The sequence below is a fragment of the Amblyomma americanum genome, chromosome 8 (genome assembly GCF_052857255.1).
Source record: "Amblyomma americanum isolate KBUSLIRL-KWMA chromosome 8, ASM5285725v1, whole genome shotgun sequence".
Lineage (NCBI taxonomy): Eukaryota > Metazoa > Arthropoda > Arachnida > Ixodida > Ixodidae > Amblyomma > Amblyomma americanum.
In genome coordinates, this window is record NC_135504.1 from 159,180,437 (window position 1) to 159,207,649 (window position 27,213).

Genomic DNA, 27,213 nt, shown 5'->3' on the forward strand with positions numbered 1-27,213 from the left:
ATGCCCTCTCTTTCGGAAATCAGTTAGAATTTACTCAAAATTTGTCGATCCTTCTTCGGCGTGCGCTTACATGTTTCCTTTGGAATGGTGCCAGCTAGCGAAGTGGAGAGAACATCACTCTGCATGCCCAAGACTACGCCCTCTCCTTCGGAAATCAGAATTTACTCAAAACTTGTCGATCCTTCGTCGGCGCGCGCTTACATCTTTCCTTTGGGACCGTGCCAGCTAGCGAAGTGGAGAGGGCATCACTCTGTATGCCCAAGACTACTCCCTCTCCTTCAGAAATCAGTTAGAATTTACTCAAAACTTGTCGATCCTTCATTGTAGCGCGCGAAAATGTATCCTTTGGGACCGTTCCAGCTATCGTAGTGGAGAGGGCATCACTCTGCATGCCCAAGACTACGCCCTCTCCTTCGGAAATCAAAATTTACTCAAAACTTGTCGATCCTTCGCGGGAGCGCGCTTACATGTTTCCTTTGGGACCGCGCCAGCTAGCGAAGTGGAGAGGGCATCAATCTGCATGCCCAAGACTACGTCCCCTCCTTCGGAAATCAGCATTTACTCAAAACTTGTCCATCCTTCTTGGGCGCGCGCTAGCATGTTTCCATTGGGACCGTGCCAGCTAGCGATGTGGAGAGGGCATCACTCTGCGTCCCCAAGACTACGCCCTCTCCTTCGCAAATCAGAATTTACTAAAAACTTTTCGATCCTTCGTCTTCGTGCGCTGACATGTATTCTTTGGGACCGTGCCAGCTAGCGAAGTGGAGAGGGCATCACTCTGCATCCCAAAGACTACGCTCTCTCCTTCGGAAATCAGTCAGAATTTACTCAAACTTGTCGATCCTTCGTCGGCGCGCTCGGACTTGTTTCCTTTGGGACCGTGCCAGCTAGCGAAGTGGAGAGGGCATCATTATGCATGCCCAAGACTACGTCCCCTCCTTCGGAAATCAGAATTTACTCAAAACATGCCCAAGTCTACGTCCCCTCCTTCGGAAATCAGTTAGAATTTACTCAAAACTTGATCATCCTTCGTCGGCGTGCGCTCATACATGTTTCCTTTGGGACCATGCCAGCTATCAAATGCGAGAAGGCATCTCTCTGTATGCCCAAGACTACGTCCTCTCCTTCGGAAATGAGTTAGAATTTACTCAAAACTTGTCCATCCATAGTGGGCGCGCGCTAGCATGTTTCCATTGGGACCGTGCCGGCTAGCGAAGTGGAGAGGGCTTTACTCTGCATCCCTAAGACTACGCCGTCTCCTTCGCAAATCAGAATTTACTCAAAACTTGTCGATCCTTCCTCGGCGCGCGTTTACATGTTTCCTTTGGGTCCGTGTCAGCTAGTGAAGTGGAGAGGGCATCACTCTGCATGCTCAAGACTACGCCCTCTCCTTCGGAAATCAGTTAGAATTTACTCAAAACTTGTCGAACTTTCGTCGGCACGCGCTTACATGTTTCCATTGGGACTGTGCCAGCTAGCGAAGTGCAGAGGGCATCACTCTGCATCCCCAAGACCGCGCCCTCTCCTTCGCAAATCAGAATTTACTAAAAACTTTTCGATCCTTCGTCTTCGTGCGCAGACATGTATTCTTTGGGACCGTGCCAGCTAGCGAAGTGGAGAGGGCATCACTCTGCATGCCCAAGACAACGCCCTATTCTTCAGAAATCAGTTAGAATTTACTAAATACTTGTCGATCCTTTATCGGCGCCCGCGGACTTGTTTCCTTTGGGACCGTGCCAGCTAGCGAATTGGAGAGGGAATCACTCTGTATGCCCAAGACTACGCCCTCTCTTTCGGAAATCAGTGAGAATTTACTCAAAACTTGTCGATCCTTCATCGTAGCGCGCGAAAATGTATCCTTTGGGACCGTGCCAGCTATCTAATTGGAGAGGGCGTCACTCTGCATGCCCAAGACTACGCCCTCTCCTTCGGAAATCAGCTAGAATTTACTCAAAACTTGCCCTACCTTCGTCGGCGCGCGCTTACATGTTTCCTTTGGGACCATGACAGCTATCAAAGTGGTGAGGGCCTCACTCTGCATGCCCAAGACTAGGCCCTCTCTTTCGGAAATCAAAATGTACTCAAAACTTGTCGATCCTTCGTCGGCGCGTGCTTACATGTTTCCTTTGGGACCGTGCCAGCTAGCGAAGTGGAGAGGGCATCACTCTGTATGCCCAAGACTACGCCCTCTCCATCGGAAATCAGTTAGAATTTACTCAAAACATGTCGATCCTTCGCGGGAGCGCGCTTACATGTTTCTTTTGGGACCGTGCCAGCTAGCGAAGTGGAGAGGGTATCACTCTGTATGCCCAAGACTACGCTCTCTCCTTCAGAACTCAGTTATTATTTACTCAAAACTTGTCGATCCTTCGTCGGCGCGCTCATACATGTTTCCTTTGGGACCATGCCAGCTATCAAATGCGAGAAGGCATCTCTCTGTATGCCCAAGACTACGTCCTCTCCTTCGGAAATGAGTTAGAATTTACTCAAAACTTGTCCATCCATCGTGGGCGCGCGCTAGCATGTTTCCATTGGGACCGTGCCAGCTAGCGAAGTGGAGAGGGCTTTACTCTGCATCCCTAAGACTACGCCGTCTCCTTCGCAAATCAGAATTTACTCAAAACTTTTCGATCCTTCGTCTTCGTGCGCTGACATGTATTCTTTGGGACCGTGCCAGCTAGCGAAGTGGAGAGGGCATCACTCTGCATCCCAAAGACTACGCTCTCTCCTTCGGAAATCAGAATTTACTCAAAACTTCTCGATCCTTCCTCGGCGCGCGCTTACATGTTTCCTTTGGGTCCGTGTCAGCTAGTGAAGTGGAGAGGACATCACTCTGCATGCTCAAGACTACGCCCTCTCCTTCGGAAATCAGTTAGAATTTACTCAAAACTTGTCGATCTTTCGTCGGCACGCGCTTACATGTTTCCATTGGGACAGTGCCAGCTAGCGAAGTGCAGAGGGCATCACTCTGCATCCCCAAGACCGCGCCCTCTCCTTCGCAAATCAGAATTTACTAAAAACTTTTCGATCCTTCGTCTTCGTGCGCTGACATGTATTCTTTGGGACCGTGCCAGCTAGCGAAGTGGAGAGGGCATCACTCTGCATCCCAAAGACTACGCTCTGTCCTTCAGAAATCAGTCCGAATTTAATCAAAGCTTGTCGAGCCTTGGTCGGCGCGCGCAGACTTGTTTCCTTTGGGACCGTGCCAGCTAGCGAGTGGAGAGGGCATCACTATGCATGCCCATGACAACGCCCTATTCTTCAGAAATCAGTTAGAATTTACTAAATACTTGTCGATCCTTTATCGGCGCCCGCGGACTTGTTTCCTTTGGGACCGTGTCAGCTAGCGAAGTGGAGAGGGAATCACTCTGTATGCCCAAGACTACGCCATGTCCTTCGGAAATCAGTGAGAATTTACTCAAAACTTGTCGATCCTTCATCGTAGCGCGCGAAAATGTATCCTTTGGGACCGTGCCAGCTAAGTGGAGAGGGCATCACTCTGCATGCCCAAGACCACGCCCTCTCCTTCGGATATCAAATAGAATTTACTCAAAACTTGTCGATCCTTCATCGGAGCGCGCAAATATGTGTCCTTTGGGACCGTGCCAGCTATCGAAGTGGAGAGGACATCACTCTGCACGCCCAAGACTACGCCCTCTCCATCGAAAATCAGTTAGAATTTACTCAAAACATGTCGATCCTTCGCGGGAGCGCGCTTACATGTTTCCTTTCGGACCGTGCCAGCTAGCGAAGTGGAGAGGGCATCAATCTGCATGCCCAAGACTACGCCCTCTCTTTTGGAAATCAGTTAGAATTTACTCAAAACTTGTCGATCCTTCGCTGGAGCGCGCTTACATGTTTCCTTTGGGACCGTGCCAGCTAGCGAAGTGGAGAGGGCATCACTCTGCATACCCTAGACTACGCCCTCTCCTTCGGAAATCTGTTAGAATTTACTCAAAACTTGCCCAAGACTACGTCCCCTCCTTCGGAAATCAGTTAGAATTTACTCAAAACTTGTCCATCCTTCGTCGGCGCGCGCTTACATGTTTCCTTTGGGACCATGACAGCTATCAAAGTGGTGAGGGCCTCACTCTGCATGCCCATGACTAGGTCCTCTCCTTCGGAAATCAAAATGTACTCAAGACTTGTCGATCCTTCATCGGAGCGCGCTTACATGTTTCCTTTGGGACCGTGCCAGCTAGCAAAGTGGAGAGGGCATCACTCTGCATGCCCAAGGCTATGCCCTCTCCTTCGGAAATCAGTTAGAATTTAATCAAAATTTGACGATCCTTCTTCGGCGTGCGCTTACATGTTTCCTTTGGTATCGTGCCAGCTAGCGAAGTGGAGAGAACATCACTCTGCATGCCCAAGACTACGCCCTCTCCTTCGGAATTCAAAATTTACTCAAAACTTGTCGATCCTTCGTCTTCGTGCGCTGACATGTATTTTTGGGACCGTGCCAGCTAGCGAATTGGAGAGGGCATCACTCTGCATGCCCAAGACTATGCCCTCTCCTTCGGAAATCAGTTAGAATTTACTCAAAATTTGTCGATCCTTCTTCGGCGTGCGCTTACATGTTTCCTTTGGAATGGTGCCAGCTAGCGAAGTGGAGAGAACATCACTCTGCATGCCCAAGACTACGCCCTCTCCTTCGGAAATCAGAATTTACTCAAAACTTGTCGATCCTTCGTCGGCGCGCGCTTACATCTTTCCTTTGGGACCGTGCCAGCTAGCGAAGTGGAGAGGGCATCACTCTGTATGCCCAAGACTACTCCCTCTCCTTCAGAAATCAGTTAGAATTTACTCAAAACTTGTCGATCCTTCATTGTAGTGCGCGAAAATGTATCCTTTGGGACCGTTCCAGCTATCGTAGTGGAGAGGGCATCACTCTGCATGCCCAAGACTACGCCCTCTCCTTCGGAAATCAAAATTTACTCAAAACTTGTCGATCCTTCGCGGGAGCGCGCTTACATGTTTCCTTTCGGACCGCGCCAGCTAGCGAAGTGGAGAGGGCATCAATCTGCATGCCCAAGACTACGTCCCCTCCTTCGGAAATCAGCATTTACTCAAAACTTGTCCATCCTTCTTGGGCGCGCGCTAGCATGTTTCCATTGGGACCGTGCCAGCTAGCGATGTGGAGAGGGCATCACTCTGCGTCCCCAAGACTACGCCCTCTCCTTCGCAAATCAGAATTTACTAAAAACTTTTCGATCCTTCGTCTTCGTGCGCTGACATGTATGCTTTGGGACCGTGCCAGCTAGCGAAGTGGAGAGGGCATCACTCTGCATCCCAAAGACTACGCTCTCTCCTTCGGAAATCAGTCAGAATTTACTCAAACTTGTCGATCCTTCGTCGGCGCGCTCGGACTTGTTTCCTTTGGGACAGTTCCAGCTAGCGAAGTGGAGAGGGCATCACTCTGCATGCCCAAGACTACGCCCTCTCCTTCGGATATCAAATAGAATTTACTCAAAACTTGTCGATCCTTCATCGGAGCGCGCAAATATGTGTCCTTTGGGACCGTGCCAGCTATCGAAGTGGAGAGGACATCACTCTGCACGCCCAAGACTACGCCCTCACTTGCGGAAATCAGTTAGAATTTACTCAAAACATGTCGATCCTTCGCGGGAGCGCCCTTACATGTTTTCTTTGGGACCGTGCCAGCTAGCGAAGTGGAGAGGGCATCACTTTGCATGCCCAAGACTATGCCCTCTCCTTCGGAAATCAGTTAGAATTTACTTGAAATTTGTCGATCCTTCTTCGGCGTGTGCTTACATGTTTCCTTTGGGATCGTGCCAGCTAGCGAAGTGGAGAGAACATCACTCTGCATGCCCAAGACTACGCCCTGTCCTTCGGAAATCAAAATTTACTAAAAACTTGTCGATCCTTCGTCTTCGTACGCTGACATGTATTCTTTGGGACCGAGCCAGCTAGCGAATTGGAGAGGGCATCACTCTGCATGCCCAAGACTACGCCCTCTCCTTCGGAAATCAGTTATAATTTACTCAAAACTTGTCGATCTTTCGTCGGCACGCGCTTACATGTTTCCTTTGGGACTGTGCCAGCTAGCGAAGTGGAGAGGACATCACTCTGCAAGCCCAAGACTACGCCCTCTCCTTCGGAAATCAGTTAGAATTTACTCAAAACTTGTCGATCCTTCATCGTAGCGCGCGAGAATGTATCCTTTGGGACCGTGCCAGCTATCGAAGTGGAGAGGGCATCACTCTGCATGCCCAAGACACGTCCTCTCCTTCGGAAATCAGTTAGAATTTACTCAAAACTTGTCGATCCCTCGCGGGAGCGCGCTTACATGTTTCCTTTGGGACCGTGCCAGATATCGAAGTCGAGAGGGCATCACTATGCATGCACAAGACTACGCCCTCTCCTTCGGAAATCAGTTAGAATTTACTCAAAACATGCCCAAGTCTACGTCCCCTCCTTCGGAAATCAGTTAGAATTTACTCAAAACTTGGTCATCCTTCGTCGGCGTGCGCTTACATGTTTCCTTTGGGACCATGCCAGCTATCAAATGCGAGAAGGCATCTCTCTGCATGCCCAAGACTACGCCCTCTCCTTCGAAAATGAGTTAGAATTTACTCAAAACTTGTCCATCCATCGTGGGCGCGGGCTAGCATGCTCCATTGGGACCGTGCCAGCTAGCGAAGTGGAGCGGGCATAACTCTGCATCCCTAAGACTACGCCCTCTCCTTCGCAAATCAGAATTTACTCAAAACTTCTCGATCCTTCGTCTTCGTGCGCTGACATGTATTCTTTGGGACCGTGCCAGCTAGCGAAGTGGAGAGGGCATCACTCTGCATCCCAAAGACTACGCTCTCTCCTTCGGAAATCAGAATTTACTCAAAACTTGTCGATCCTTCGTCGGCGCGCGCTTACATGTTACCTTTGGGACCGTGTCAGCTAGTGAAGTGGAGAGGGCATCACTCTGCATGCTCAAGACTACGCCCTCTCCTTCGGAAATCAGTTAGAATTTACTCAAAACTTGTCGATACTTCATCGTAGCGCGCGAAAATGTATCCTTTGGGACCGTGCCAGCTATCGAAGTGGAGAGGGCGTCACTCTGCATGCCCAAGACTACGCCCTCTCCTTCGGAAATCAGCATTTACTCAAAACTTTTCGATCCTTCGTCTTCGTGCGCTGACATGTATTCTTTGGGACCGTGCCAGCTAGCGAAGTGGAGAGGGCATCACTCTGCATCCCAAAGACTACGCTCTGTCCTTCGGAAATCAGTCAGAATTTACTCAAAACTTGTCGAGCCTTGGTCGGCGCGCGCGGACTTGTTTCCTTTGGGACCGTGCCAGCTAGCGAAGTTGAGAGGGCATCACTATGCATGCCCATGACTACGCCCTCTCCTTCGGAAATCGGTTAGCATTTACTCAAAACTTGTCGATCCTTCGTCGGCGCGGGCGGACTTGTTTCTTTTGGGACAGTTCCAGCTAGCGAAGTGGAGAGGGCATCACTCTGCATGCCCAAGACAACGCCCTATTCTTCAGAAATCAGTTAGAATTTACTAAATACTTGTCGATCCTTTATCGGCGCCCGCGGACTTGTTTCCTTTGGGACCGTGCCAGCTAGCGAATTGGAGAGGGAATCACTCTGTATGCCCAAGACTAGGCCCTCTCCTTCGAAAATCAAAATGTACTCAAAGCTTGTCGATCCTTCGTCGGCGCGTGCTTACATGTTTCCTTTGGGACCGTGCCAGCTAGCGAAGTGGAGAGGGCATCACTCTGTATGCCCAAGACTACGCCCTCTCCTTCAGAAATCAGTCAGAATTTACTCAAAACTTGTCGATCCTTCATCGTAGCGCGCGAAAATGTATCCTTTGGGACCGTGCCAGCTATAGAAGTGGAGAGGGCATCACTCTGCATACCCAAGACTACGCCCTCTCCTTCGGAAATCAGTTAGAATTTACTCAAAGCTTGACGATCCCTCGCGGGAGCGCGCTTACATGTTTCCTTTGGGACCGTGCCAGATATCGAAGTCGAGAGGGCATCACTATGCATGCACAAGAGTACGCCCTCTCCTTCGGAAATCAGAATTTATTCAAAACTTTTCGATCCTTCGTCGGCGCGCGCTTACATGTTCCCTTTGGGACCGTGCCAGCTAGCGAAGTGGAGAGGGCATCACTCTGCACGCCCAAGACTACGCCCTCTCTTTCGGAAATCAGTTAGAATTTACTCACTTGTCGATCCTTCATCGTAGCGCGCGAGAATGTATCCTTTGGGACCGTGCCAGCTATCGAAGTGGAGAGGGCATCACTCTGCATGCCCAAGACTACGCCCTCTCCTTCGGAAATCAGTTAAAATTTACTCAAAACTTGTCGATCCCTCGCGGGAGCGCGCTTACATGTTTCCTTTGGGACCGTGCCAGATATCGAAGTCGAGAGGGCATCACTATGCATGCACAAGACTACGCCCTCTCCTTCGGAAATCAAAATTTACTCAAAACTTGTCGATCCTTCATCGGAGTGCGCAAAAATGTCTCCTTTGGGACCATGCCAGCTATCGAAATGGAGAGGGCATCAATCTGCATGCCCAAGACTATGCCCTCTCCTTCGGAAATCAGTTAGAATTTACTCAACATTTGTCGATCCTTCTTCGGCGTACGCTTGCATGTTTCCTTTGGGATCGTGCCAGCTAGCGAAGTGGAGAGAGCATCACTCTTTATGCCCAAGACTACGCCCTCACCTTCGGAAATCAGTTATATATTTACTCAAAACTTGTCGATCCTTCGTCGGCGCGCGCGGAATTGTTTCCTTTGGGACAGTGCCAGCTAGCGAAGTGGAGAGGGCATCACACTGCATGCCCAAGACTACGCCCTCTCCTTTAGAAATCAGTTAGAATTTACTCAAAACTTGTCGATCCTTCATCGGCGCGCGCGGACTTGTTTCTTTTGGGATCGTGCCAGCTAGCGAAGTGGAGAGGGCATCACTCTGTATGCCCAAGACTACGCCCTCTCTTTCGGAAATCAGTTAGAATTTACACAAAACTTGTCGATCCTTCGTCGCCGCGCGCTTACATGTTCTCTTTGGGACCGTACCAACTAGCGAAGTGGAGAGGGCATCACTCTGTATGCCCAAGACTACGCCCTCTCCATCGGAAATCAGTTAGAATTTACTCAAAACATGTCGATCCTTCGCGGGTGCGCGCTTACATGTTTCCTTTCGGACCGTGCCAGCTAGCGAAGTGGAGAGGGCATCAATCTGCATGCCCAAGACTACGCCCTCTCTTTTGGAAATCAGTTAGAATTTACTCAAAACTTGTCGATCCTTCGCTGGAGCGCGCTTACATGTTTCCTTTCGGACCGTGCCAGCTAGCGAAGTGGAGAGGGCATCAATCTGCATGCCCAAGACTACGCCCTCTCTTTTGGAAATCAGTTAGAATTTACTCAAAACTTGTCCATCCTTCGTCGGCGCGCGCTTACATGTTTCCTTTGGGACCATGACAGCTATCAAAGTGGTGAGGGCCTCACTCTGCATGCCCAAGACTAGGCCCTCTCCTTCGGAAATCAAAATGTACTCAAAACTTGTCGATCCTTCGTCGGCGCGTGCTTACATGTTTCCTTTGGGACCGTGCCAGCTAGCGAAGTGGAGAGGGCATCACTCTGTATGCCCAAGACTACGCCCTCTCCTTCCGAAATCAGTTAGAATTTACTCAAGACTTGTCGATCCTTCATCGGAGCGCGCTTACATGTTTCCTTTGGGACCGTGCCAGCTAGCAATGTGGAGAGGGCATCACTCTGCATGCCCAAGGCTATGCCCTCTCCTTCGGAAATCAGTTAGAATTTAATCAAAATTTGACGATCCTTCTTCGGCGTGCGCTTACATGTTTCCTTTGGTATCGTGCCAGCTAGCGAAGTGGAGAGAACATCACTCTGCATGCCCAAGACTACGCCCTCTCCTTCGGAATTCAAAATTTACTCAAAACTTGTCGATCCTTCGTCTTCGTGCGCTGACATGTATTTTTGGGACCGTGCCAGCTAGCGAATTGGAGAGGGCATCACTCTGCATGCCCAAGACTATGCCCTCTCCTTCGGAAATCAGTTAGAATTTACTCAAAATTTGTCGATCCTTCTTCGGCGTGCGCTTACATGTTTCCTTTGGAATGGTGCCAGCTAGCGAAGTGGAGAAAACATCACTCTGCATGCCCAAGACTACGCCCTCTCCTTCGGAAATCAGAATTTACTCAAAACTTGTCGATCCTTCGTCGGCGCGCGCTTACATCTTTCCTTTGGGACCGTGCCAGCTAGCGAAGTGGAGAGGGCATCACTCTGTATGCCCAAGACTACTCCCTCTCCTTCAGAAATCAGTTAGAATTTACTCAAAACTTGTCGATCCTTCATTGTAGCGCGCGAAAATGTATCCTTTGGGACCGTTCCAGCTATCGTAGTGGAGAGGGCATCACTCTGCATGCCCAAGACTACGCCCTCTCCTTCGGAAATCAAAATTTACTCAAAACTTTTCGATCCTTCGCGGGAGCGCGCTTACATGTTTTCCTTGGGACCGCGCCAGCTAGCGAAGTGGAGAGGGCATCAATCTGCATGCCCAAGACTACGTCCCCTCATTCGGAAATCAGCATTTACTCAAAACTTGTCCATCCTTCTTGGGCGCGCGCTAGCATGTTTCCATTGGGACCGTGCCAGCTTGCGATGTGGAGAGGGCATCACTCTGCGTCCCCAAGACTACGCCCTCTCCTTCGCAAATCAGAATTTACTAAAATCTTTTCGATCCTTCGTCTTCGTGCGCTGACATGTATTCTTTGGGACCGTGCCAGCTATCGAAGTGGAGAGGGCATCACTCTGCATCCCAAAGACTACGCTCTCTCCTTCGGAAATCAGCCAGAATTTACTCAAACTTGTCGATCCTTCGTCGGCGCGCTCGGACTTGTTTCCTTTGGGACCGTGCTAGCTAGCGAAGTGGAGAGGGCATCATTATGCATGCCCAAGACTACGTCCCCTCCTTCGGAAATCAGTTAGAATTTACTCAAAACATGCCCAAGTCTACGTCCCCTCCTTCGGAAATCAGTTAGAATTTACTCAAAACTTGGTCATCCTTCGTCGGCGTGCGCTCATACATGTTTCCTTTGGGACCATGCCAGCTATCAAATGCGAGAAGACATCTCTCTGTATGCCCAAGACTACGTCCTCTCCTTCGGAAATGAGTTAGAATTTACTCAAAACTTGTCCATCCATCGTGGGCGCGCGCTAGCATGTTTCCATTGGGACCGTGCCAGCTAGCGAAGTGGAGAGGGCTTTACTCTGCATCCCTAAGGCTACGCCGTCTCCTTCGCAAATCAGAATTTACTCAAAACTTGTCGATCCTTCCTCGGCGCGCGTTTACATGTTTCCTTTGGGTCCGTGTCAGCTAGTGAAGTGGAGAGGGCATCACTCTGCATGCTCAAGACTACGCCCTCTCCTTCGGAAATCAGTTAGAATTTACTCAAAACTTGTCGAACTTTCGTCGGCACGCGCTTACATGTTTCCATTGGGACTGTGCCAGCTAGCGAAGTGCAGAGGGCATCACTCTGCATCCCCAAGACCGCGCCCTCTCCTTCGCAAATCAGAATTTACTAAAAACTTTTCGATCCTTCGTCTTCGTGCGCAGACATGTATTCTTTGGGACCGTGCCAGCTAGCGAAGTGGAGAGGTTATCACTCTGCATGCCCATGACTACGCCCTCTCCTTCGGAAATCGGTTAGCATTTACTGAAACTTGTCGATCCTTCGTCGGCGCGGGCGGACTTGTTTCTTTTGGGACAGTTCCAGCTAGCGAAGTGGAGAGGGCATCACTCTGCATGCCCAAGACAACGCCCTATTCTTCAGAAATCAGTTAGAATTTACTAAATACTTGTCGATCCTTTATCGGCGCCCGCGGACTTGTTTCCTTTGGGACCGTGCCAGCTAGCGAATTGGAGAGGGAATCACTCTGTATGCCCAAGACTACGCCCTCTCCTTCGGAAATCAGTGAGAATTTACTCAAAACTTGTCGATCCTTCATCGTAGCGCGCGAAAATGTATCCTTTGGAACCGTGCCAGCTATCTAATTGGAGAGGGCATCACTCTGCATGCCCAAGACTACGCCCTCTCCTTCGGAAATCAGTTAGAATTTACTCAAAACTTGTCCTACCTTCGTCGGCGCGCGCTTACATGTTTCCTTTGGGACCATGACAGCTATCAAAGTGGTGAGGGCCTCACTCTGCATGCCCAAGACTAGGCCCTCTCTTTCGGAAATCAAAATGTACTCAAAACGTGTCGATCCTTCGTCGGCGCGTGCTTACATGTTTCCTTTGGGACCGTGCCAGCTAGCGAAGTGGAGAGGGCATCACTCTGTATGCCCAAGACTACGCCCTCTCCATCGGAAATCAGTTAGAATTTACTCAAAACATGTCGATCCTTCGCGGGAGCGCGCTTACATGTTTCTTTTGGGACCGTGCCAGCTAGCGAAGTGGAGAGGGTATCACTCTGTATGCCCAAGACTACGCTCTCTCCTTCAGAACTCAGTTATTATTTACTCAAAACTTGTCGATCCTTCGTCGGCGCGCTCATACATGTTTCCTTTGGGACCATGCCAGCTATCAAATGCGAGAAGGCATCTCTCTGTATGCCCAAGACTACGTCCTCTCCTTCGGAAATGAGTTAGAATTTACTCAAAACTTGTCCATCCATCGTGGGCGCGCGCTAGCATGTTTCCATTCTGACCGTGCCAGCTAGCGAAGTGGAGAGGGCTTTACTCTGCATCCCTAAGACTACGCGGTCTCCTTCGCAAATCAGAATTTACTCAAAACTTTTCGATCCTTCGTCTTCGTGCGCTGACATGTATTCTTTGGGACCGTGCCAGCTAGCGAAGTGGAGAGGGCATCACTCTGCATCCCAAAGACTACACTCTCTCCTTCGGAAATCAGAATTTACTCAAAACTTGTCGATCCTTCCTCGGCGCGCGCTTACATGTTTCCTTTGGGTCCGTGTCAGCTAGTGAAGTGGAGAGGGCATCACTCTGCATGCTCAAGACTACGCCCTCTCCTTCGGAAATCAGTTAGAATTTACTCAAAACTTGTCGATCTTTCGTCGGCACGCGCTTACATGTTTCCATTGGGACAGTGCCAGCTAGCGAAGTGCAGAGGGCATCACTCTGCATCCCCAAGACCGCACCCTCTCCTTCGCAAATCAGAATTTACTAAAAACTTTTCGATCCTTCGTCTTCGTGCGCTGACATGTATTCTTTGGGACCGTGCCAGCTAGCGAAGTGGAGAGGGCATCACTCTGCATCCCAAAGACTACGCTCTGTCCTTCAGAAATCAGTCCGAATTTAATCAAAGCTTGTCGAGCCTTGGTCGGCGCGCGCAGACTTGTTTCCTTTGGGACCGTGCCAGCTAGCGAGTGGAGAGGGCATCACTATGCATGCCCATGACAACGCCCTATTCTTCAGAAATCAGTTAGAATTTACTAAATACTTGTCGATCCTTTATCGGCGCCCGCGGACTTGTTTCCTTTGGGACCGTGTCAGCTAGCGAAGTGGAGAGGGAATCACTCTGTATGCCCAAGACTACGCCATGTCCTTCGGAAATCAGTGAGAATTTACTCAAAACTTGTCGATCCTTCATCGTAGCGCGCGAAAATGTATCCTTTGGGACCGTGCCAGCTAAGTGGAGAGGGCATCACTCTGCATGCCCAAGACCACGCCCTCTCCTTCGGATATCAAATAGAATTTACTCAAAAGTTGTCGATCCTTCATCGGAGCGCGCAAATATGTGTCCTTTGGGACCGTGCCAGCTATCGAAGTGGAAAGGACATCACTCTGCACGCCCAAGACTACGCCCTCTCCATCGGAAATCAGTTTGAATTTACTCAAAACATGTCGATCCTTCGCGGGAGCGCGCTTACATGTTTCCTTTCGGACCGTGCCAGCTAGCGAAGTGGAGAGGGCATCAATCTGCATGCCCAAGACTACGCCCTCTCTTTTGGAAATCAGTTAGAATTTACTCAAAACTTGTCGATCCTTCGCTGGAGTACGCTTACATGTTTCCTTTGGGACCGTGCCAGCTAGCGAAGTGGAGAGGGCATCACTCTGCATACCCAAGACTACGCCCTCTCCTTCGGAAATCTGTTAGAATTTACTCAAAACTTGCCCAAGACTACGTCCCCTCCTTCGGAAATCAGTTAGAATTTACTCAAAACTTGTCCATCCTTCGTCGGCGCGCGCTTACATGTTTCCTTTGGGACCATGACAGCTATCAAAGTGGTGAGGGCCTCACTCTGCATGCCCATGACTAGGCCCTCTCCTTCGGAAATCAAAATGTACTCAAAACTTGTCGATCCTTCGTCGGCGCGTGCTTACATGTTTCCTTTGGGACCGTGCCAGCTAGCGAAGTGGAGAGGGCATCACTCTGTATGCCCAAGACTACGCCCTCTGCTTCCGAAATCAGTTAGAATTTACTCAAGACTTGTCGATCCTTCATCGGAGCGCGCTTACATGTTTCCTTTGGGACCGTGCCAGCTAGCAAAGTGGAGAGGGCATCACTCTGCATGCCCAAGGCTATGCCCTCTCCTTCGGAAATCAGTTAGAATTTAATCAAAATTTGACGATCCTTCTTCGGCGTGCGCCTACATGTTTCCTTTGGTATCGTGCCAGCTAGCGAAGTGGAGAGAACATCACTCTGCATGCCCAAGACTACGCCCTCTCCTTCGGAATTCAAAATTTACTCAAAACTTGTCGATCCTTCGTCTTCGTGCGCTGACATGTATTTTTGGGACCGTGCCAGCTAGCGAATTGGAGAGGGCATCACTCTGCATGCCCAAGACTATGCCCTCTCCTTCGGAAATCAGTTAGAATTTACTCAAAATTTGTCGATCCTTCTTCGGCGTGCGCTTACATGTTTCCTTTGGAATGGTGCCAGCTAGCGAAGTGGAGAGAACATCACTCTGCATGCCCAAGACTACGCCCTCTCCTTCGGAAATCAGAATTTACTCAAAACTTGTCGATCCTTCGTCGGCGCGCGCTTACATCTTTCCTTTGGGACCGTGCCAGCTAGCGAAGTGGAGAGGGCATCACTCTGTATGCCCAAGACTACTCCCTCTCCTTCAGAAATCAGTTAGAATTTACTCAAAACTTGTCGATCCTTCATTGTAGCGCGCGAAAATGTATCCTTTGGGACCGTTCCAGCTATCGTAGTGGAGAGGGCATCACTCTGCATGCCCAAGACTACGCCCTCTCCTTCGGAAATCAAAATTTACTCAAAACTTGTCGATCCTTCGCGGGAGCGCGCTTACATGTTTCCTTTCGGACCGCGCCAGCTAGCGAAGTGGAGAGGGCATCAATCTGCATGCCCAAGACTACGTCCCCTCCTTCGGAAATCAGCATTTACTCAAAACTTGTCCATCCTTCTTTTGCGCGCGCTAGCATGTTTCCATTGGGACCGTGCCAGCTAGCGATGTGGAGAGGGCATCACTCTGCGTCCCCAAGACTACGCCCTCTCCTTCGCAAATCAGAATTTACTAAAAACTTTTCGATCCTTCGTCTTCGTGCGCTGACATGTATGCTTTGGGACCGTGCCAGCTAGCGAAGTGGAGAGGGCATCACTCTGCATCCCAAAGACTACGCTCTCTCCTTCGGAAATCAGTCAGAATTTACTCAAACTTGTCGATCCTTCGTCGGCGCGCTCGGACTTGTTTCCTTTGGGACAGTTCCAGCTAGCGAAGTGGAGAGGGCATCACTCTGCATGCCCAAGACTACGCCCTCTCCTTCGGATATCAAATAGAATTTACTCAAAACTTGTCGATCCTTCATCGGAGCGGGCAAATATGTGTCCTTTGGGACCGTGCCAGCTATCGAAGTGGAGAGGACATCACTCTGCACGCCCAAGACTACGCCCTCACTTGCGGAAATCAGTTAGAATTTACTCAAAACATGTCGATCCTTCGCGGGAGCGCGCTTACATGTTTTCTTTGGGACCGTGCCAGCTAGCGAAGTGGAGAGGGCATCACTCTGCAAGCCCAAGACTACGCCCTCTCCTTCGGATATCAAATAGAATTTACTCAAAAGTTGTCGATCCTTCATCGGAGCGCGCAAATATGTGTCCTTTGGGACCGTGCCAGCTATCGAAGTGGAAAGGACATCACTCTGCACGCCCAAGACTACGCCCTCTCCATCGGAAATCAGTTTGAATTTACTCAAAACATGTCGATCCTTCGCGGGAGCGCGCTTACATGTTTCCTTTCGGACCGTGCCAGCTAGCGAAGTGGAGAGGGCATCAATCTGCATGCCCAAGACTACGCCCTCTCTTTTGGAAATCAGTTAGAATTTACTCAAAACTTGTCGATCCTTCGCTGGAGTACGCTTACATGTTTCCTTTGGGACCGTGCCAGCTAGCGAAGTGGAGAGGGCATCACTCTGCATACCCAAGACTACGCCCTCTCCTTCGGAAATCTGTTAGAATTTACTCAAAACTTGCCCAAGACTACGTCCCCTCCTTCGGAAATCAGTTAGAATTTACTCAAAACTTGTCCATCCTTCGTCGGCGCGCGCTTACATGTTTCCTTTGGGACCATGACAGCTATCAAAGTGGTGAGGGCCTCACTCTGCATGCCCATGACTAGGCCCTCTCCTTCGGAAATCAAAATGTACTCAAAACTTGTCGATCCTTCGTCGGCGCGTGCTTACATGTTTCCTTTGGGACCGTGCCAGCTAGCGAAGTGGAGAGGGCATCACTCTGTATGCCCAAGACTACGCCCTCTGCTTCCGAAATCAGTTAGAATTTACTCAAGACTTGTCGATCCTTCATCGGAGCGCGCTTACATGTTTCCTTTGGGACCGTGCCAGCTAGCAAAGTGGAGAGGGCATCACTCTGCATGCCCAAGGCTATGCCCTCTCCTTCGGAAATCAGTTAGAATTTAATCAAAATTTGACGATCCTTCTTCGGCGTGCGCCTACATGTTTCCTTTGGTATCGTGCCAGCTAGCGAAGTGGAGAGAACATCACTCTGCATGCCCAAGACTACGCCCTCTCCTTCGGAATTCAAAATTTACTCAAAACTTGTCGATCCTTCGTCTTCGTGCGCTGACATGTATTTTTGGGACCGTGCCAGCTAGCGAATTGGAGAGGGCATCACTCTGCATGCCCAAGACTATGCCCTCTCCTTCGGAAATCAGTTAGAATTTACTCAAAATTTGTCGATCCTTCTTCGGCGTGCGCTTACATGTTTCCTTTGGAATGGTGCCAGCTAGCGAAGTGGAGAGAACATCACTCTGCATGCCCAAGACTACGCCCTCTCCTTCGGAAATCAGAATTTACTCAAAACTTGTCGATCCTTCGTCGGCGCGCGCTTACATCTTTCCTTTGGGACCGTGCCAGCTAGCGAAGTGGAGAGGGCATCACTCTGTATGCCCAAGACTACTCCCTCTCCTTCAGAAATCAGTTAGAATTTACTCAAAACTTGTCGATCCTTCATTGTAGCGCGCGAAAATGTATCCTTTGGGACCGTTCCAGCTATCGTAGTGGAGAGGGCATCACTCTGCATGCCCAAGACTACGCCCTCTCCTTCGGAAATCAAAATTTACTCAAAACTTGTCGATCCTTCGCGGGAGCGCGCTTACATGTTTCCTTTCGGACCGCGCCAGCTAGCGAAGTGGAGAGGGCATCAATCTGCATGCCCAAGACTACGTCCCCTCCTTCGGAAATCAGCATTTACTCAAAACTTGTCCATCCTTCTTTTGCGCGCGCTAGCATGTTTCCATTGGGACCGTGCCAGCTAGCGATGTGGAGAGGGCATCACTCTGCGTCCCCAAGACTACGCCCTCTCCTTCGCAAATCAGAATTTACTAAAAACTTTTCGATCCTTCGTCTTCGTGCGCTGACATGTATGCTTTGGGACCGTGCCAGCTAGCGAAGTGGAGAGGGCATCACTCTGCATCCCAAAGACTACGCTCTCTCCTTCGGAAATCAGTCAGAATTTACTCAAACTTGTCGATCCTTCGTCGGCGCGCTCGGACTTGTTTCCTTTGGGACAGTTCCAGCTAGCGAAGTGGAGAGGGCATCACTCTGCATGCCCAAGACTACGCCCTCTCCTTCGGATATCAAATAGAATTTACTCAAAACTTGTCGATCCTTCATCGGAGCGGGCAAATATGTGTCCTTTGGGACCGTGCCAGCTATCGAAGTGGAGAGGACATCACTCTGCACGCCCAAGACTACGCCCTCACTTGCGGAAATCAGTTAGAATTTACTCAAAACATGTCGATCCTTCGCGGGAGCGCGCTTACATGTTTTCTTTGGGACCGTGCCAGCTAGCGAAGTGGAGAGGGCATCACTCTGCAAGCCCAAGACTACGCCCTCTCCTTCGGAAATCAGTTATAATTTACTCAAAACTTGTCGATCCTTCATCGTAGCGCGCTTACATGTTTCCTTTGGGACCGTGCCAGATATCGAAGTCGAGAGGGCATCACTATGCATGCACAAGACTATGCCCTCTCCTTCGGAAATCAGTTAGAATTTACTTGAAATTTGTCGATCCTTCTTCGGCGTGTGCTTACATGTTTCCTTTGGGATCGTGCCAGCTAGCGAAGTGGAGAGAACATCACTCTTCATGCCCAAGACTACGCCCTGTCCTTCGGAAATCAAAATTTACTAAAAACTTGTCGATCCTTCGTCTTCGTACGCTGACATGTATTCTTTGGGACCGTGCCAGCTAGCGAATTGGAGAGGGCATCACTCTGCATGCCCAAGACTACGCCCTCTCCTTCAGAAATCAGTTATAATTTACTCAAAACTTGTCGATCTTTCGTCGGCACGCGCTTACATGTTTCCTTTGGGACTGTGCCAGCTAGCGAAGTGGAGAGGACATCACTCTGCAAGCCCAAGACTACGCCCTCTCCTTCGGAAATCAGTTAGAATTTACTCAAAACTTGTCGATCCTTCATCGTAGCGCGCTTACATGTTTCCTTTGGGACCGTGCCAGATATCGAAGTCGAGAGGGCATCACTATGCATGCACAAGACTACGCCCTCTCCTTCGGAAATCAGTTAGAATTTACTCAAAACATGCCCAAGTCTACGTCCCCTCCTTCGGAAATCAGTTAGAATTTACTCAAAACTTGGTCATCCTTCGTCGGCGTGCTCTTACATGTTTCCTTTGGGACCATGCCAGCTATCAAATGCGAGAAGGCATCTCTCTGCATGCCCAAGACTACGCCCTCTCCTTCGAAAATGAGTTAGAATTTACTCAAAACTTCTCCATCCATCGTGGGCGCGCGCTAGCATGCTCCATTGGGACCGTGCCAGCTAGCGAAGTGGAGCGGGCATAACTCTGCATCCCTAAGACTACGCCCTCTCCTTCGCAAATCAGAATTTACTCAAAACTTCTCGATCCTTCGTCTTCGTGCGCTGACATGTATTCTTTGGGACCGTGCCAGCTAGCGAAGTGGAGAGGGCATCACTCTGCATCCCAAAGACTACGCTCTCTCCTTCGGAAATCAGAATTTACTCAAAACTTGTCGATCCTTCGTCGGCGCGCGCTTACATGTTACCTTTGGGACCGTGTCAGCTAGTGAAGTGGAGAGGGCATCACTCTGCATGCTCAAGACTACGCCCTCTCCTTCGGAAATCAGTTAGAATTTACCCAAAACTTGTCGATACTTCATCGTAGCGCGCGAAAATGTATCCTTTGGGACCGTGCCAGCTATCGAAGTGGAGAGGGCGTCACTCTGCATGCCCAAGACTACGCCCTCTCCTTCGGAAATCAGCATTTACTCAAAACTTTTCGATCCTTCGTCTTCGTGCGCTGACATGTATTCTTTGGGACCGTGCCAGCTAGCGAAGTGGAGAGGGCATCACTCTGCATCCCAAAGACTACGCTCTGTCCTTCGGAAATCAGTCAGAATTTACTCAAAACTTGTCGAGCCTTGGTCGGCGCGCGCGGACTTGTTTCCTTTGGGACCGTGCCAGCTAGCGAAGTTGAGAGAGCATCACTATGCATGCCCATGACTACGCCCTCTCCTTCGGAAATCGGTTAGCATTTACTCAAAACTTGTCGATCCTTCGTCGGCGCGGGCGGACTTGTTTCTTTTGGGACAATTCCAGCTAGCGAAGTGGAGAGGGCATCACTCTGCATGCCCAAGACAACGCCCTATTCTTCAGAAATCAGTTAGAATTTGCTAAATACTTGTCGATCCTTTATCGGCGCCCGCGGACTTGTTTCCTTTGGTACCGTGCCAGCTAGCGAATTGGAGAGGGAATCACTCTGTATGCCCAAGACTACGCCCTCTCCTTCGGAAATCAGTGAGAATTTACTCAAAACTTGTCGATCCTTCATCGTAGCGCGCGAAAATGTATCCTTTGGGACCGTGCCAGCTATTTAATTGGAGAGGGCATCACTCTGCATGCCCTAGACTACGCCCTCTCCTTCGGAAATCAGTTAGAATTTACACAAAACTTGTCCTACCTTCGTCGGCGCGCGCTTACATGTTTCCTTTGGGACCATGACAGCTATCAAAGTGGTGAGGGCCTCACTCTGCATGCCCAAGACTAGGCCCTCTCTTTCGGAAATCAAAATGTACTCAAAACTTGTCGATCCTTCGTCGGCGCGTGCTTACATGTTTCCTTTGGGACCGTGCCAGCTAGCGAAGTGGAGAGGGCATCACTCTGTATGCCCAAGACTACGCCCTCTCCATCGGAAATCAGTTAGAATTTACTCAAAACATGTCGATCCTTCGCGGGAGCGCGCTTACATGTTTCTTTTGGGACCGTGCCAGCTAGCGAAGTGGAGAGGGTATCACTCTGTATGCCCAAGACTACGCTCTCTCCTTCAGAACTCAGTTATTATTTACTCAAAACTTGTCGATCCTTCGTCGGCGCGCTCATACATGTTTCCTTTGGGACCATGTCAGCTATCAAATGCGAGAAGGCATCTCTCTGTATGCCCAAGACTACGTCCTCTCCTTCGGAAATGAGTTAGAATTTACTCAAAACTTGTCCATCCATCGTGGGCGCGCGCTAGCATGTTTCCATTGGGACCGTGCCAGCTAGCGAAGTGGAGAGGGCTTTACTCTGCATCCCTAGGACTACGCCGTCTCCTTCGCAAATCAGAATTTACTCAAAACTTTTCGATCCTTCGTCTTCGTGCGCTGACATGTATTCTTTCGGACTGTGCCAGCTAGCGAAGTGGAGAGGGCATCACTCTGCATCCCAAAGACTACGCTCTCTCCTTCGGAAATCAGAATTTACTCAAAACTTGTCGATCCTTCCTCGGCGCCCGCTTACATGTTTCCTTTGGGTCCGTGTCAGCTAGTGAAGTGGAGAGGGCATCACTCTGCATGCTCAAGACTACGCCCTCTCCTTCGGAAATCAGTTAGAATTTACTCAAAACTTGTCGATCTTTCGTCGGCACGCGCTTACATGTTTCCATTGGGACTGTGCCAGCTAGCGAAGTGCAGAGGGCATCACTCTGCATCCCCAAGACCGCGCCCTCTCCTTCGCAAATCAGAATTTACTAAAAATTTTTCGATCCTTCGTCTTCGTGCGCTGACATGTATTCTTTGGGACCGTGCCAGCTAGCGAAGTGGAGAGGGCATCACTCTGCATCCCAAAGACTACGCTCTGTCCTTCAGAAATCAGTCAGAATTTAATCAAAACTTGTCGAGCCTTGGTCGGCGCGCGCAGACTTGTTTCCTTTGGGACCGTGCCAGCTAGCGAGTGGAGAGGGCATCACTATGCATGCCCATGACAACGCCCTATTCTTCAGAAATCAGTTAGAATTTACTAAATACTTGTCGATCCTTTATCGGCGCCCGCGGACTTGTTTCCTTTGGGACCGTGCCAGCTAGCGAAGTGGAGAGGGAATCACTCTGTATGCCCAAGACTACGCCATGTCCTTCGGAAATCAGTGAGAATTTACTCAAAACTTGTCGATCCTTCATCGTAGCGCGCGAAAATGTATCCTTTGGGACCGTGCCAGCTAAGTGGAGAGGGCATCACTCTGCATGCCCAAGACTACGCCCTCTCCTTCGGATATCAAATAGAATTTACTCAAAACTTGTCGATCCTTCATCGGAGCGCGCAAATATGTGTCCTTTGGGACCGTGCCAGCTATCGAAGTGGAGAGGACTTCACTCTGCACGCCCAAGACTACGCCCTCTCTTGCGGAAATCAGTTAGAATTTACTCAAAACATGTCGATCCTTCGCGGGAGCGCGCTTACATGTTTTCTTTGGGACCGTGCCAGCTAGCGAAGTGGAGAGGGCATCACTCTGCATGCCCAAGACTATGCCCTCTCCTTCGGAAATCAGTTAGAATTTACTTGAAATTTGTCGATCCCTCGCGGGAGCGCGCTGACATGTTTCCTTTGGGATCGTGCCAGATATCGAAGTCGAGAGGGCATCACTATGCATGCACAAGACTACGCCCTCTCCTTCGGAAATCAGAATTTACCCAAAACTTGTCGATCCTTCATCGGAGCGCGCAAAAATGTCTCCTTTGGGACCGTGCCAGCTATCGAAATGGAGAGGGCATCAATCTGCATGCCCAAGACTATGCCCTCTCCTTCAAAAATCAGTTAGAATTTACTCACAATTTTTCGATCCTTCTTCGGCGTGCGCTTACATGTTTCCTTTGAGATCGTGCCAGCTAGCGAAGTGGAGAGAACATAACTCTGCATGCCCAAGACTACGCCCTCTCCTTCGGAAATCAGAATTTACTCAAAACTTGTCGATCCTTCTTCGGCGTGCGCTTACATGTTTCCTTTGGGATCGTGCCAGCTAGCGAAGTGGAGAGAACATCACTCTGCATGCCCAAGACTACGCCCTCTCCTTCGGAAATCAGAATTTACTCAAAACTTGTCGATCCTTCGTCGGCGCGTGCTTACATGTTTTCTTTGGGGCCGTGCCAGCTAGCGAAGGGGAGAGGGCATCACTCTGCTTGCCCAAAACTACGCCCTCTTCTTCGGAAATCACTTAGCATTTACTCAAAACTTGTCTATCCTTCGTCGGAGCGTGCGGACATGTATTCTTTGGGACCGTGCCAGCTAGCGAAGTGGAGAGAGCATCACTCTTTATGCCCAAGACTACGCCCTCACCTTCGGAAATCAGTTATAATTTACTCAAAACTTGTCGATCCTTCGTCGGCGCGCGCGGACTTGTTTCTTTTGGGACCGTGCCAGCTAGCGAAGTGGAGAGGGCATCACTATGCATGCCCAGGGCTACGTCCCCTCCTTCGGAAATCAGTTAGAATTTACTAAAAACTTTTCGATCCTTCGTCTTCGGGCGCTGACATGTATTCTTTGGGACCGTGCCAGCTAGCGAAGTGGAGAGGGCATCACTCTGCATCCCAAAGACTACGCTCTCTCCTTCGGAAATCAAAATTTACTCAAAACTTGTCGATCCTTCGTCTTCGTGCGCTGACATGTATTCTTTGGGACCGTGCCAGCTAGCGAAGTGGAGAGGGCATCACCCTGCATCCCAAAGACTACGCTCTCTCCTTCGGAAATCAAAATTCACTCAAAACTTGTCGATCCTTCGTCGGCGCGCGCTTACATGTTTCCTTTGGGACCGTGCCAGCTAGCGAAGTGGAGAGGGCATCACTCTGCATTCCCAAGACTACGCCCTCTCCTTCGGAAATCAGCATTTACTCAAAACTTGTCCATCCTTCGTGGGCGCGCGCTAGCATGTTTCCATTAGGACCGTGCCAGCTAGCGAAGTGGGAAGGGCATCACTCTGCATCCCCAAGACCGCGCCCTCTCCTTCGCAAATCAGAATTTACTAAAAACTTTTCGATCCTTCGTCTTCGTGCGCTGACATGTATTCTTTGGGACCGTGCCAGCTAGCGAAGGGGAGAGGGCATCACTCTGCATCCCAAAGACTACGCTCTGTCCTTCAGAAATCAGTCAGAATTTACTCAAAACTTGTCGAGCCTTGGTCGGCGCGCGCAGACTTGTTTCCTTTGGGACCGTGCCAGCTAGCGAGTGGAGAGGGCATCACTATGTATGCCCATGACAACGCCCTATTCTTCAGAAATCAGTTAGAATTTACTAAATACTTGTCGATCCTTTATCGGCGCCCGCGGACTTGTTTCCTTTGGGACCGTGCCAGCTAGCGAAGTGGAGAGGGAATCACTCTGTATGCCCAAGACTACGCCATGTCCTTCGGAAATCAGTGAGAATTTACTCAAAACTTGTCGATCCTTCATCGTAGCGCGCGAAAATGTATCCTTTGGGACCGTGCCAGCTAAGTGGAGAGGGCATCACTCTGCATCCCTAAGACTATGCTCTGTCCTTCGGAAATCAGTCAGAATTTACTCAAAACTTGTCGAGCCTTGGTCGGCGCGCGCAGACTTGTTTCCTTTGGGACCGTGCCAGCTAGCGAGTGGAGAGGGCATCACTATGCATGCCCATGACAACGCCCTATTCTTCAGAAATCAGTTAGAATTTACTAAATACTTGTCGATCCTTTATCGGCGCCCGCGGACTTGTTTCCTTTGGGACCGTGCCAGCTAGCGAAGTGGAGAGGGAATCACTCTGTATGCCCAAGACTACGCCATCTCCTTCGGAAATCAGTGAGAATTTACTCAAAACTTGTCGATCCTTCATCGTAGCGCGCGAAAATGTATCCTTTGGGACCGTGCCAGCTAAGTGGAGCGGGCATTACTCTGCATCCCTAAGACTACGCCCTCTCCTTCGCAAATCAGAATTTACTCAAAACTTTTCGATCCTTCGTCTTCGTGCGCTGACATGTATTCTTTGGGACCGTGCCAGCTAGCGAAGTGGAGAGGGCATCACCCTGCATCCCAAAGACTACGCTCTCTCCTTCAGAAATCAAAATTCACTCAAAACTTGTCGATCCTTCGTCGGCGCGCGCTTACATGTTTCCTTTTGGACCGTGCCAGCTAGCGAAGTGGAGAGGGCATCACTCTGCATTCCCAAGACTACGCCCTCTCCTTCGGAAATCAGCATTTACTCAAAACTTGTCCATCCTTCGTGGGCGCGCGCTAGCATGTTTCCATTAGGACCGTGCCAGCTAGCGAAGTGGGGAGGGCATCACTCTGCATCCCCAAGACCGCGCCCTCTCCTTCGCAAATCAGAATTTACTAAAAACTTTTCGATCCTTCGTCTTCGTGCGCTGACATGTATTCTTTGGGACCGTGCCAGCTAGCGAAGGGGAGAGGGCATCACTCTGCATCCCAAAGACTACGCTCTGTCCTTCAGAAATCAGTCAGAATTTACTCAAAACTTGTCGAGCCTTGGTCGGCGCGCGCAGACTTGTTTCCTTTGGGACCGTGCCAGCTAGCGAGTGGAGAGGGCATCACTATGTATGCCCATGACAACGCCCTATTCTTCAGAAATCAGTTAGAATTTACTAAATACTTGTCGATCCTTTATCGGCGCCCGCGGACTTGTTTCCTTTGGGACCGTGCCAGCTAGCGAAGTGGAGAGGGAATCACTCTGTATGCCCAAGACTACGCCATGTCCTTCGGAAATCAGTGAGAATTTACTCAAAACTTGTCGATCCTTCATCGTAGCGCGTGAAAATGTATCCTTTGTGACCGTGCCAGCTAAGTGGAGAGGGCATCACTCTGCATCCCAAAGACTATGCTCTGTCCTTCGGAAATCAGTCAGAATTTACTCAAAACTTGTCGAGCCTTGGTCGGCGCGCGCAGACTTGTTTCCTTTGGGACCGTGCCAGCTAGCGAGTGGAGATGGCATCACTATGCATGCCCATGACAACGCCCTATTCTTCAGAAATCAGTTTGAATTTACTAAATACTTGTCGATCCTTTATCGGCGCCCGCGGACTTGTTTCCTTTGGGACCGTGCCAGCTAGCGAAGTGCAGATGGAATCGCTCTGTATGCCCAAGACTACGCCATCTCCTTCGGAAATCAGTGAGAATTTACTCAAAACTTGTCGATCCTTCATCGTAGCGCGCGAAAATGTATCCTTTGGGACCATGCCAGCTAAGTGGAGCGGGCATTACTCTGCATCCCTAAGACTACGCCCTCTCCTTCGCAAATCAGAATTTACTCAAAACTTTTCGATCCTTCGTCTTCGTGCGCTGACATGTATTCTTTGGGACCGTGCCAGCTAGCGAAGTGGAGAGGGCATCACTCTGCATCCCAAAGACTACGCTCTCTCCTTCGGAAATCAGAATTTACTCAAAACTTGTCGATCCTTCGTCGGCGCGCGCTTACATGTTTCCTTTGGGACCGTGCCAGCTAGCGAAGTGGAGAGGGCATCACTCTGCATTCCCAAGACTACGCCCTCTCCTTCGGAAATCAGCATTTACTCAAAACTTGTCCATCCTTCGTGGGCGCGCGCTAGCATGTTTCCATTAGGACCGTGCCAGCTAGCGAAGTGGAGAGGGCATCACTCTGCATCCCAAAGACTACGCTCTGTCCTTCAGAAATCAGTCAGAATTTACTCAAAACTTGTCGAGCCTTGGTCGGCGCGCGCAGACTTGTTTCCTTTGGGACCGTGCCAGCTAGCGAGTGGAGAGGGCATCACTCTGTATGCCCAAGACTACGCCCTCTCCATCGGAAATTAGTTAAAATTTACTCAAAACATGTCGATCCTTCGCGGGAGCGCGCTTACATGTTTCTTTTGGGACCGTGCCAGCTAGCGAAGTGGAGAGGGTATCACTCTGTATGCCCAAGACTACGCTCTCTCCTTCAGAACTCAGTTATTATTTACTCAAAACTTGTCGATCCTTCGTCGGCGCGCTCATACATGTTTCCTTTGGGACCATGTCAGCTATCAAATGCGAGAAGGCATCTCTCTGCATGCTCAAGACTACGCCCTCTCCTTCGGAAATCAGTTAGAATTTACTCAAAACTTGTCGATCTTTCGTCGGCACGCGCTTACATGTTTCCATTGGGACTGTGCCAGCTAGCGAAGTGCAGAGGGCATCACTCTGCATCCCCAAGACCGCGCCCTCTCCTTCGCAAATCAGAATTTACTAAAAACTTTTCGATCCTTCGTCTTCGTGCGCTGACATGTATTCTTTGGGACCGTGCCAGCTAGCGAAGTGGAGAGGGCATCACTCTGCATCCCAAAGACTACGCTCTGTCCTTCAGAAATCAGTCAGAATTTAATCAAAACTTGTCGAGCCTTGGTCGGCGCGCGCAGACTTGTTTCCTTTGGGACCGTGCCAGCTAGCGAGAGGAGAGGGCATCACTATGCATGCCCATGACAACGCCCTATTCTTCAGAAATCAGTTAGAATTTACTAAAT